The sequence below is a fragment of the Peromyscus leucopus genome, chromosome 18 (assembly GCF_004664715.2).
Source record: "Peromyscus leucopus breed LL Stock chromosome 18, UCI_PerLeu_2.1, whole genome shotgun sequence".
In the NCBI taxonomy this organism is placed as follows: domain Eukaryota; kingdom Metazoa; phylum Chordata; class Mammalia; order Rodentia; family Cricetidae; genus Peromyscus; species Peromyscus leucopus.
Genome location: NC_051078.1, coordinates 16,935,295 through 16,948,175, shown reverse-complemented (window position 1 = coordinate 16,948,175; position 12,881 = coordinate 16,935,295).

Sequence of the window (12,881 nt, the reverse complement as noted above, 5' to 3'; positions counted from 1 at the left end):
CCTATTATTCATTGTATGTATGTCCAGGAAGTTATATGCATGGGTGTGGGTCCCCTTTGTGAATGGGAACGGGAACGGGGGATGGGATATCCTGCCGCCTTTAGTTATAGGTGATTGTGTGCTGCCTGCTGTGGGTGGGTACTGACAACAGATCTTGCGTCCTTTGGAAAGAGACCAAATTCTCTGAACTGTGGAGCTATCTCCCCAGCGATGCATTTTGCATGTTTAATGGTGTAGCTGGAGGAACAAACTCCTAAAATTGTGGTTAAGTTCATCAATAAAAAAAAAAAAAAAACTTCTCTTGTATTATTTATGCTTTTATTGTTACAGCCAAAAAATTCACTAGTTCCACCAGATTTCCCTTGTGTGTTCTCTTGAGCTCTTTTATTAGTTCTCATGATCCACTTGAAGCTATTCTGATTGTTTGGTGTATAATATTTGTTTAAATTCTCATGTTTTCATGTTCACATGTGAATATCTCATCAGCAGAGACAATGTTGAACTTATTATTCTGGAAATATATCATATCCTATTGATTTCCTGAAAAGGTCCTAAGCCATTTCTGTGTGTGTGTGTGTGTGTGTGAGAGAGAGAGAGAGAGAGAGAGAGAGAGAGAGAGAGAGAGAGAGAGAGAGACAGAGAGACAGAGAGACAGAGAGACAGAGAGACAGAGAGACTCAGGTAGTTAATAGAGTAATTTAAATTAAAAAAACAACTTATTAAGTTTGTTCTTGGACGCCTTTACACTTGTGGTTTACTTTGTTTACTATCATCCTTGCCTTCTCCCATCCCCCATCCCCCTCATCTACACCTACTGCTCCTGGCAAGTCTCTCTCCCACATCCATGCATTCCTGCTTTGTTCTGTGACACATTTAGTTTAAACAAGACCTTTGATATGGTTGTGATTGAAACTACACATTGGAGGCTGGTGGTTTCATCCATGGGTACAAAACTGGTGACATATTTGCTTCTACCTTATGACCAATAGTTCAAGAGGGCTAAGTGTGGTCCTGTGGGTCTTCCCATCATCTTTAATTGATTGATATCAAGCTCAGTCTTGTAAAGGCCTAGATCAGTACATTTTAGATTCTGTTGATGTCATTATTGCAAAGACTGTATCATGCTCAGAAAATGGTATTTCACAGCCCTGTCCCTTATCATCTGGCTCCTACATTCTTTCTAACTCCCTTCCACAATGTTCCCTGAGCCTTAGAGAGGATAGCATAAATATGCTTTTCAGGCTGTGGACTCAGCTGTCATTTATTCTCAGTATCTTGAGCTGTCATGAATCTCTGCAATCACCTTCATTCATGACAAAGAGAAGCTTCTCTGATTGAAGTTAAGAGTAGCATTTGTCTCTGAGTATAAACATAAATATTTAGAAGACAGTTTGGCACCATGTCAATTTAGTTAAATAACAATAGTAAATTTTCTGCGGAAGGCCCAAGACCTGCTTATTTTGAAGACAGAGCCTCCATATGTCTCCCTAGCTGTTCACAGATTTGCTACAGAAATCTGCTTGGCCTCAAATACAAAATGTTCCTTCATCTACATCCTGATTGTTTGAATCCACTATACCTAAAACTAAAATGTATATTGCTTTATTTAAATCTAGGAATGATCTATTTAGTCAGTTTTATCCTGCCCTAGAACAAAGTCTTCAAGCTCTTATTACTTTAAAAAAGATTGTATTAAGCTAAAATGTTGATCAGAGACTGACTATTTTAAGATAATTCGAAATTTAAGGAGCGCTATGAGAAAGGATTGAGAAGAGATAAAATCTCTTAATGTGCCTTCTTTCTAGAGAAATAAAACAAAAAAAAATTGATCAGTGAGCTAAGTCTTATCACTGAGATTCGAATACATTTTCTTAGATAGGAATTTAGGGAAAGTTGGATTACATATGAACCTTAAGGCTTTAGACTCTCATGTATTTCCTTTCCTATCACTGCTGATTACAAAGATATTTGCATGTAAATAGGAATTTTCTTCTGTGTAATCAGCAGGCTGTTCCTTCAGTCCGCTATGCACACTTTCTCCATGCTTACTTATGATCCCCTCAGTAATCAATTCCGTTATCATAGAAAGCTGGTATATGACATCATCACACAGCCCCAAATTAGAGACAGTCAAGAAAGTAAAAAGGGGAAACATTTTTTTTTTTTTGCACAAATATCTCAACCACCTGCAAAAGTTGGTAACTTAAGTATAGGAAATTCTGTTTTATGAGTCATTCTGTCACAAGATACCCAATGAGTATAACTATTTTGATACTAATCTTAACAAATGGGTCTAGCGGCATACAAAATAAGAATGTATAAAACATGTGAAAACCTATTATTGAATCATATATATATATATATATATATATATATATATAGAGAGAGAGAGAGAGAGAGAGAGCATTTTAATTAAATTACATTGCACAGGAGTTATACCTAGCCTAGAAGCCATAGGTTGCCAAATAAAATTTCCAATGCCAGACTGAGGATGCCTTCCTTCAAAAAAAGGTCAAGGGTGTCCTGAGACCATAAAAGCAATACAGGACATTGACACTGTTCTTAGTTACTCACAAGAACTTGGTGATATGACTCCATTCATTACTGAGAACTGCGCACACTTTAGTCACAGGACATGGAGAACTTAAATTGGACATTTGTTCCTTGCTGGTAAGTTTTCACAGTACTAGAAGTTGCTAAGCAGGGTGGTAAGGGAGAAAGTCATCAACCATCTTAATCAGGTATGAACTTTGTGAGTTACAATAGCACCTATTATGGCAAGATATGACCAAAGATACAATAATACATAATGTTATGAAGGTAACTAACTGAGTTCTGATTGGATTTAAAGACCCTACATATGAGGAAACACATGACTGGTACCATAAATCAGGCCAAGAAATCGGGTTTGGCCAGTTCATAGGTTGTGTGGATGAACATACTACTATTATTTTACTAATTGGACATATTATTAAACTTCCCTCTAAATTTGTATCCTCTATACCTTTAGATTGGTGAGCCTCTCTGCCATCATCTTTGTGCAGTAGTAGATAACAGTTAATTAAGAAATTTACAACTGGCCAAAGTACAAAGGATAGGTGCAGAGCATAGGCAGAGGATTCAGCCATTAATGGACATATCTATCCCAAACACAGAAGTAATTGCAGTGAAGAGTATCAGAAATAACATAATATCCAGAGATCAGGGAGTTGAGAGCCAACCAGTGTCTTCTGAACTAGACAGGATCTTTGTACTCATGTAGTCACAACAGACAAAAGACTCATACTAACCAGACCCTCAACATTCCATCCTGAAGGGAAAGTGCTTAATGAATGACCTAAGCTCCACCCTTAATGGAGTAGCAATTGACAGTTGATGATTTCAGGAGAGGAAATAGTTCTCATTAAGGGTGTGGTGTCTGATATATCAAGTATGCTTCAACTGAATGTTTATACACCTATGAGAATATGAAAAACACAAATTGAATTTTCTGAATTATTAGAAATAAATAAATAAATAAATAAATAAATTTGGGAAGTGGTATAGAGGGGAGAGATGAATCTTGGAAGTAGTATGTAGACAAATATGATTAAATTATTTTGTATAATGTATAAGAATTTTAAATTATTATTTTTTATGTTTTTTTCTTTCTAGTTTTAGTGTTACATTTTGAATTTTCTTTTTTTTCATTTTTTAAATTTATTTACTAAATTTAATTTTACATATCAGCCATGGATTCCCTTGTTCTCCCCCCTCCCACCCCACCCACCCCACCTTCCCCCAGCCTACCCCCCATTCCCATCTCCTCCAGGGCAAAGATTCCCCTGAGGATTGAGTTCAGTCCGGTAGAATCAGTCCAGGCAGGTCCAGTGCCCTCCTCCCAGGCTGAGCCAAGTGTCCCTGTATAAGCCCCAGGTTCCAAACTGCCAGTTCATGCCCTGAGGACAGGACCTGGTCCCACTGTCTGGATGCCTCCCAAGCAGATCAAGCTCATCAACTGTCTCATTTATCCAGAGGGCCTGATCCAGTTGGGGGCTCCTCAGCTATTGGTTCATAGTTCATGCATTTCCTTTCGTTTGTATATTTGTCCCTGTGCTTTCTCCAACCTTGGTCTCGACAATTCTCGCTCATACAAACCCTCCGCTTTCTCACCAACTGGGCTCCTGGAGCTCCACCTGGGGCCTGACCATGGATCTCTGTATCCGGTTCCCCCAGTCATTGGATAGGGTTTCTAGCATGACGATTAGGATGTTTGGCCAGGTGGCCTTGGAATAATACTTCAGCGATCTATTCAGAAGCATATCATATTTCAAATTGTATTATTGTGTAGTTGGAAGTTTTCCTATTCTTAATAAATACTTCATTATTTAAGCCTGTCATCTATTGCCAAATTTCTTACAGCATTTAACTGTCCTCTTCCTATATATTTATTTTTGGAATAATAATAATATTTATTTTTGGCATATTTCAGTATGCTGGGTGGTTTTTGTCAACTTGACATGAAACCTAGGTATATTTGGAATGTGGATTTTTTTTATTTGAAACTAAATTTTTCATAGAATTTTTTTATTTAAAAGATTTTTAAAATTCATTTTATGTACCAACAATATATCCTTCCTCCTGCTCCCTACCCCATCTCCCCCAACCCACGCCCTGACTCATCCCTCATCCCCTCCTCCAAAAGGGTAAGGCCTCCCAAGGAGAGTCAGCAAAGCTTGATGCATTCAGTTGAGGCAGGACTAAGCTCTTCCCCACTGCATCAAGGGTGAGCAAGGGAATAGGCCCCAGGAAGCCAGCTCATGTACCAGGACTAAATCCTGAGCCCACTGTCAGGGCCCCCTCAAATGCTGCAAGTTGCAAAAAATATATGAGGTAGGATTTCAGTTGGTTATGACAAGCTAATACCTGGAAGAAGCCAAGGGCCTTCCAGAGGTCAAGCTGAGGCTCAAGGAGTCTTGGTGATATTGACTTTTGATTATTAGCTATTTCCCACTATGAATTTCTTGTGTGCTATTGTAGCTTTTCCATCATTCATTGGGCACAATTTCCCCTCTACTAAAGGAATATTTAGATAACCTTCTGTGCAGTAACACAGCCAGAACCCCTAATTTCAGGCCTTTCTGTCATTGTCATCATTAGCAGCGTCTGGCCAGAACCATCCCTGGATGGATGAAAGTATCTTACAGAGATACCTCTGTACTCTTGAAGAACAGACTTAAGCAGCCAGATTATCTCTTTGAGAAGGCCTGGTGGATGTGCTAATTAAGCTAACTTTCTTCCTTTCCAAAGTCTCGTCTCTAGTTTTAGATCCACTTTTAACTATTAACTCAGAACTAAAGGGCTTCTACTTACAGATACAACAAGCTGACTCAGGCTGTCCAGTCCCTGGGTACATGCCCCTGCCCTGCCAGAAAGCAGTAGCCAAGATAGCTTGGACAAATAAGGGACTGAAGGAAAATAATGCAGTTTTATTTTCACTCATCACTGATAGACTCCTAATGCTTCAACTAACCACTTCTAAGAATATAGTTGAGCACATAAAATTCCCCTTGCTCTGATATTAACTGAATTTAGCCCTCAGTTGATTCATTCACCATTAGTCACTTCCCTTTTGGGTTGCAGATGATGGCTGGCAATTACTGCTCTTTTGTGTGGATCTTATTGCTCCTCCTTTTGACCCTGAGGGAATTCAAGCCTAGAGATCTTGCTTTAACCAGAGCATTGCTATTACATGGGTATATAACTGGAAACCTCAGAGACTTGGGAGGATGAGAAGGAGAAGAGAAGAGAGAATGGAAGAATTAGATGGGTAAGAACTGGAGAGGAACAGACTGAGTTGGGGCAGAACTTGATTGAAGGTATAGAAGAGAGTACCAGAGGAATGAGATGGAAGATGAGGAAGAGCTAGATGAGGAAGAACAAGATGGGAAAGAAGGAGATGGGAGAGGAGGTAAGATGGGAAAGAACCAGATAGATGTGAACCTAGATGGGGCAGAACTAAGATGAGAGAATTAAGATAGAACTTAGAGGGGACAGCATGTAGAGAGAAATCAGGCAAGAAAAGAGCTAGGCATGAGTGCAGAATAGAAGCTGAGCAGAGAGAAAAGACTCAAAAATATAAAGTGTATGGACTAAAGAATTTCATGAATGTAGATTCATTTCTTTCTTTTTTTTTTTTTTTGGTTTTTCGAGACAGGGTTTCTCTGTGTATCTTTGCGCCTTTCCTGGAACTCACTTGGTAGCCCAGGCGGGCCTCGAACTCACAGAGATCCACCTGCCTCTGCCTCCCGAGTGCTGGGATTAAAGGTGTGCACCACCACCACCCGGCCTTCATTTCTTATCATCAAAGAGTAAATTATCAGCTGGTTATAGATTCCTCCCGGACGTTGGAGAGGACTATTGAGGGTAGGACCCCCCATCGCCCCCATCACCCAAACCAAGCTACACTGCTCTCTCTCACAAACAGAGGGCCTAGTCCAGTCCCATGCAGATTCCACAAATGTCGGTCTAAAGTGTGTGAGTTCCTTTGAGCTGGGTTCAGTTGCCTCTGTAGGCTTCCCCATCATGATCTTGACAGCACCCCCCAACCCCTTGCTCCTATAATCCTTCTTAACTCTTTTTGACTGGACTCCCAGAGCTTGGCCTGGTGCTTGGTTGTGGATCTCTGCATCTGCTTCCATCAGTTACTGGGTGAAGACTATGATGACAGGTTATTCACCAATCTTATTACCAGGGTAGGTTAGTTTGGTCACCCTCTCCACTGTTACTAGTGGGTCAAATCTGACGTCATCCTTGTGGATTCCTGGGAATTTCCCTAGCACCAGGTTTCTCCCTTTTCCCATAATGTCTCCCTCTATCAAAATATCTCTTTCATTGATATATTCTGATCATGGCTTCCCCTCCCTCATCTTCTTCCAGATCCTCCTCATCTCCACACCTCAACTCCAGTCCTTCTTCCTATTTCTTTAGAAAATGAATAAAATATATAAAAAAATAAATAAAACTAAAAAAAAAAGGAAACAAAGAAAAAGCACAAGAAACACACACAGGAAGCTACACATACACACAAAAATCAAAATGTTGTAAAAACCCAAAATTGAAAACCATGATATACAAGCAACTACTAGTAGGATAAAAAAATGCCCAAACAAACATATATGTATGTGTGTGTGTGTGTGTGTGTGTGTGTGTGTGTGTGTGTGTATTGGTAGATTTTTCATTGGGACTGCTTTGCTTCCCAATAATGACATGGAGGCTCATATTAATTATGAAGGCTTGGCCTTCTCTAATTAGTTATTATAATTTAAATTAACCTATATCTTTTAATCTACATTTGTTTACATGACTCAGTTACGTTTACTTTGTAATGCCCATGCTGATCATCTGTGTCTTCTCACAACTCCACTTCTTTTTCCCAGCATCCTCTCTGCCCTGAAATTCTGCCTAGCTTTTGGCAGTTCAGCTTTTTATTAAACCAATGAGAGTGACATATCTTCACAGTGTACAAAAAGATCATTCCAAAATATACGTGTGAAAGCATACATATTAAAATATGTATATATACATGCACATATGTATATGTGTGTGAATATGCAAATATATGAATATAATTAAAAAATACAATTGTGTTCATTTTGTGCTGTCATCTACTGCTGGTCATGGGTTCTATCTTTGAGAGTATCATGTATACCCAGTGAGAATCTATTGAAAAAAACTAATTTTTTTCTTTGTAAGCAGTTGTCAATTGGAAATAGCTTCTGGTTTAGTGATGGTGTTTTGTTTCCATTTCTCCCCTCAGCACTGGGACCCCTTCAGCTTAGACCTATGTGATCTCTACTGATGCTACCATACTCTCTGTGAGTTCAAATGTCTGTCAGTCCTGCTGTGTTAGAAGGCCTTGTTTCTTTGGTGTGTTCCATCCCTGATGGCTCTGACAACTGTTCTCCCTCCTTTCCCACAAGGTTCCTGAGCTGGGAGGGGAAGGATTTGATAAAGATATCTTATTGAGTACTGGGTGTTCAAAAATCTCTCACTCTCTGAACATGGTCCAGTTATGGGTCTTTGCATTAGTTCTCCTGAGTGAGACGCTGATCTGTGAGTACAGCAGCAGAATGTCACCGGAAGTTACTTTATTGTTATGTTTCTTTAGCAGAAGAATAGAATTAGTTTACCCCTAGGCCCATGGCCTATCTAGTCCTAGGTTTTGGCCACCCAAGCAATGGTAGGCATTGGTTTTATCTTGTAGAGTGGGCATTAAATCCAATCAGATAGCGGTTAGTTACTTCCACTCAGTGATGTGCTCAGATCACTGTTGTAGCTCAAAGGTGTTGTAGTTAGGTTGGCATGAACTTTCTTCTCTGGTAGCATGTACAGTACCTTCCAGTACCATGAACATTAGTCAGTAGGGGTGAAGGCTTTTGGTAGGCACCAGCTTGACTTCTCTTTCTTCAGTGAGATATGTTAATATCATGTTAAGGCACAGGGTCCTAACATCAGTTTATGGAATTCCTTGAAAATAGCCTGAGTTGTTTGGGAGTTTCCATTGGGCCATTTTGACTAACATATACATTATATGTAATTCATTCCTGGTGCTGGAAGCTTCATTTGGTGGTGAGAGATGTATAATTGGGCATTTGCTGTCCTTCATTTAGATTTCTCTCATATATGTATATATTTCCATATGATTCCCTCAAATGGCCCTTAATGTTAGTATTCCCTCATCTTAGTCCATCCCTGAACCCACTCTTTTCTTCCCCTACCCAACTAATCCTGCCATTCCAGTCCAACCCTTCCCCCATTTCTCTATAATTGTATATTTCATTTACTCTTCCTTGGGAGACACCCATCTCCCCTTTCTAACTCTTTACATAACCACCACGGTTATATGGATCATAGCATGACAATTGATTTAGAAAATACTCTCAAGAGATTGGCCTATAGGCAAGTTTGTAGGATACTGTCTTGATTAATGAATCATGTGGGAGGGCCCAGACCATGGTGGGCTGTGCTGCCTCTAGGTGGGCAGGTGTTTCTGGAGGTTATAAAAAAGGCAGAATGATCAAGCCACCAGGAGCAAGCCAGTAAGCAGTACCCCTCCTTACCCTCTGCATTTGTTCTTGTCCCCAGGTCCCTGACTTGACTTTTTGCCCTTTCTTCAGTGACCAGCAACAATGTGGAACTGTAAGCTGAAATGAACTCCTTCTTCCCCAAGTTGTTTTTGGTCATGGTGTTTTATTGCAGCAATAGAAATCCAACTAAGACAGCCCTTCTCTTTAGAAAAGATAGAGCTAGCTAATAACATTCGAGTAGTCAGTTTTTATTTCTCCAAGGCTTCTTAGTGTTCCCTAACACATGGTAAATTATTACTTGCAGAGTAAGTTTACAGAACTGTGTAGGTATTACCCACCTCAGTGACTGGGTAAATTGTAACATAATACCCATTTTCTTATGCTAAGCCATGTATGACATGTACAGATGAATTATTACATGAACATACAATTTGCTTTCAATAATCAATAGGAAATAACTGTTATAGAAAAATGAATTCCATATGTTTCACTTGAAGATGTGAATATATTCTGTTTCTATGTAAGCTAGAACTTTCAGAATTAATATATTAGCATTAAAAATATCCATATCAGTTTTTTTTTTCAAAATTTGAGAACTGTAAAATAAGAGTGATTATCATTTGCTGGAAAAAGCAGCTGAGTAATTGATGGTTTCCTTTATTTTTTTCCCAAGATTTCAAATGCTAAAATGTAAATAAACTCAAATATGTAACATTGTGTCAAGTAAACTCATTTCAGCTTTACATAAGCAGCTGTGACCCTGTCCCCTTAGAGTATTAGCTCACATGTCACACTGCTAGCTTGAGATTCTAGGTCTGAGTATGTAATTGGTACATGAAACTGTTTTTACAGAAAGAACGCATACACCCAGTACAGGGCTTGAGTCTGGATCCTTAGCCATGTTGAAAAATTGGTCTAGCACTGAGCTACATCTCCAGCCTTGATCTCTTATTTGTTTATTTCTTAAAGGATGAGACAGGGTCTCTACAAGTTACCCAGGCCAGACTTGATCTTCTGATTTTCCCTCCTTGATCTCCTGAGTAGCTGACATTATAGGCCCAACAAAAAGTAGGTGGGATATGTCCACAAATCTATTTATCATTTTAAAAAGAAATGACTACAATAATAACTGGTCAAGCCAAAATAACTTTGTCTCCTAAAATTCATATATTTAAAACCCGAAGTCACTAATGGGGTGACATTTGGAGTTCATTTTTTTTTTTTTTTTTTTTTTTTTTTTTTTTTTTTTTTTTTTTTTAGGGAGAGTGTCATTAGGTTTGGATAAAAACAAGTGATTAGAGTTCCTCATGAAGACATCAAGGGAAGAGAATATAGATGTGTTTTGCCACATTTAGACAATGAGAAGGAAACCATTCTCAAAGAAGTAGTCTCTCTTAAAGGAAAGGGTGTTCTTACACTGTTCTTTTGGAATTCTCAGAATACAGAGTTATGAGAAATATGTGACTACTGTGTAAGTTTCCCAGTCTGTGGTGGTTGATTTGATTATAGACATTCATGAGACAAAACATACCATAATTAATACTTATCCTAACATTTGTTTCAAATCTTATAAAACGCTGTCAGTTTGTAAGAAACACAAGTTCATATACATCATGGTTTTTATTTCTCTATGTTCCTACAGTCAGTACTTTTATAATATGTATAACAGAATCTGAAATGAGGTTATTTTGAGTTAAGTTGCATTTCTGTTTTTATTTTCCTTTTGTTCTTATACATGTTCTAAAGTTTATAAAACAGGAATTCATGAGTGTTAGTAGAATGTTATGTTAAAGTAAATAAACCTTGCCACTAGAGAAGAGAACATCCATATATAATAAGAGCAGATAGAATTTTGCCAAAGCATTTGTGGGTAGGTGATTGTGCCTGCCTAGGATGCATCACTTGCTAAAAGAGAAGTAAGTGTTCTCAGTTTTAAATAAAGCCCTTTGAGTGGTATGTGTGTCAGAGACTTGGAAAAAGAAGCTTCCTTAGATTTTTAAAGCTACTTCTTCATACATCTTTTATTAAACCCATTTATGCTGATTGCTGCACAGCCAACATGCAAAAGGAAGTGATTCAGAGACTTTAAGAGTGCTTGAATTCATTTTCTTTTTTCTTTCTGAATCTTAATTGTTTACAAAATTGGGTGTTCTCTGCAGCTGAATCTTGGGCCTGTGATGAGAGATACTGCATTCTGCAAAACAGGACCATGGTGCTGGAATGGAATCAGATAAAAGTTAGCTTTTGACTCTGTCTGCGCTCTCTCTCTCTCTCTCTCTCTCTCTCTCTCTCTCTCTCTCTCTCTCTCTCCTCTCTCTCTTTCTCTCTCTCTCTTTCTCTCATCTATCATCTATATAGCTCTCTTATTTTCTTTTTCTCCCTTCTTTTCTTCAACTCCATTCTTCTTCTAAGATATATTAGTAAGCACCTCATTATATATATGTCCTAAACTAAACATCAAGCAAAAAAGCACAAAGAAGATTGTTTTTCATCATCTACAACGTCTAGTTAGTTGAGGAATAAGACAGAGGAATTCTTAGCATCCGAGAGATAATTTTAACTAGCTACAATTTCAGAAAACTTCAAAAGATATGGAAAATCTGTGCTTAGTTTTGACCCATCAAAAAGGTTATCTCCCTGAGATATGATGCAGGATTTCATGAATATTCTTTTCTCAATTATTACTTTTTCTCTCCAAGTAACATATCATCTTGGGAGATTTTTTTCAATATAGTTCTTTCATAAGAAGCAGGTTTGAATTAAATCAATTGCATATTAAATTAAATTGCATATACATGTCTGTGTCTACTGTTTTAAGTAATGATGATGCAATAAAGATTAACAGCATAGGTGGCCTTCAATCTTAAAATTTATTAGCTCTGCAGGAAAGTATTGACAAACCATACAAATTGGTATATTAGTGGGGATGCTATGACAAATACCATTACAATATCTAAATGAGTGTTATGAATAATAGAAAAGAATAAGAGCATTTGAACAATCATGGAGATTTTCCTCCAAATGATGCTGGGGTCAACTCTGACTTTCTGGTTGTACTTTGGTGGATAAATTTGTGTCATCTGCAGCAAGAGCAGCATCAAACTTGTCCAGACTCTACTTCATGTTGAGGACAGTGACACAGGTGAACAGAGAATGAGTATTTTTTACAAACTAGAGAGCCTCAGAGGCAGCAGGTGACACAGTCCTCCTTTGCCATCAGTAGTAGATGGAAGACCTTTTCAGAGATGTATGCTCACTTGAACCTTGGATTCCTGACTTAAGTCACAGAAAAGGATGTCTGCATCAGTGAGGAGGAAGAAAAGCTAGGATTTAATATTGTTTAATCATGGACATTAAGAGAGGAAGAGACAGAAAAGGAAAAGAACCATCATGACAAGAGCTTTCGGAGGTGGGAGAGCTTCTTCAGAGATAAATTTGCAAATCTAGGTGTCTTGACAATTGTAATATATACTGTTTCTTTGGCTTATAAAGTTAGACTTTTCCATGGACTTAAAATATTAATTGAAATATTTCTGTATACATATTCCTGTCTGAGAGGGTTTTTTCATTAATTAAAGAGAGTACAATGTTGTTTCTGAGGTGCACGGTGCAGGTTCAAAGGATGATATGGTAAAATACAAGTCAGAAAGGTCAAAGAATCTCATGACTATAGTTCACAAAGGATTCAAGATGAATGTTTTTACTATAGAATGGTTCATGAGATCAGAGAGACACCTCACTGAGTATGCATGGCAGACACATAAGACTGCACACCCAAGTTTCATCCACAGAACTCATGTGAAAACCTGACTA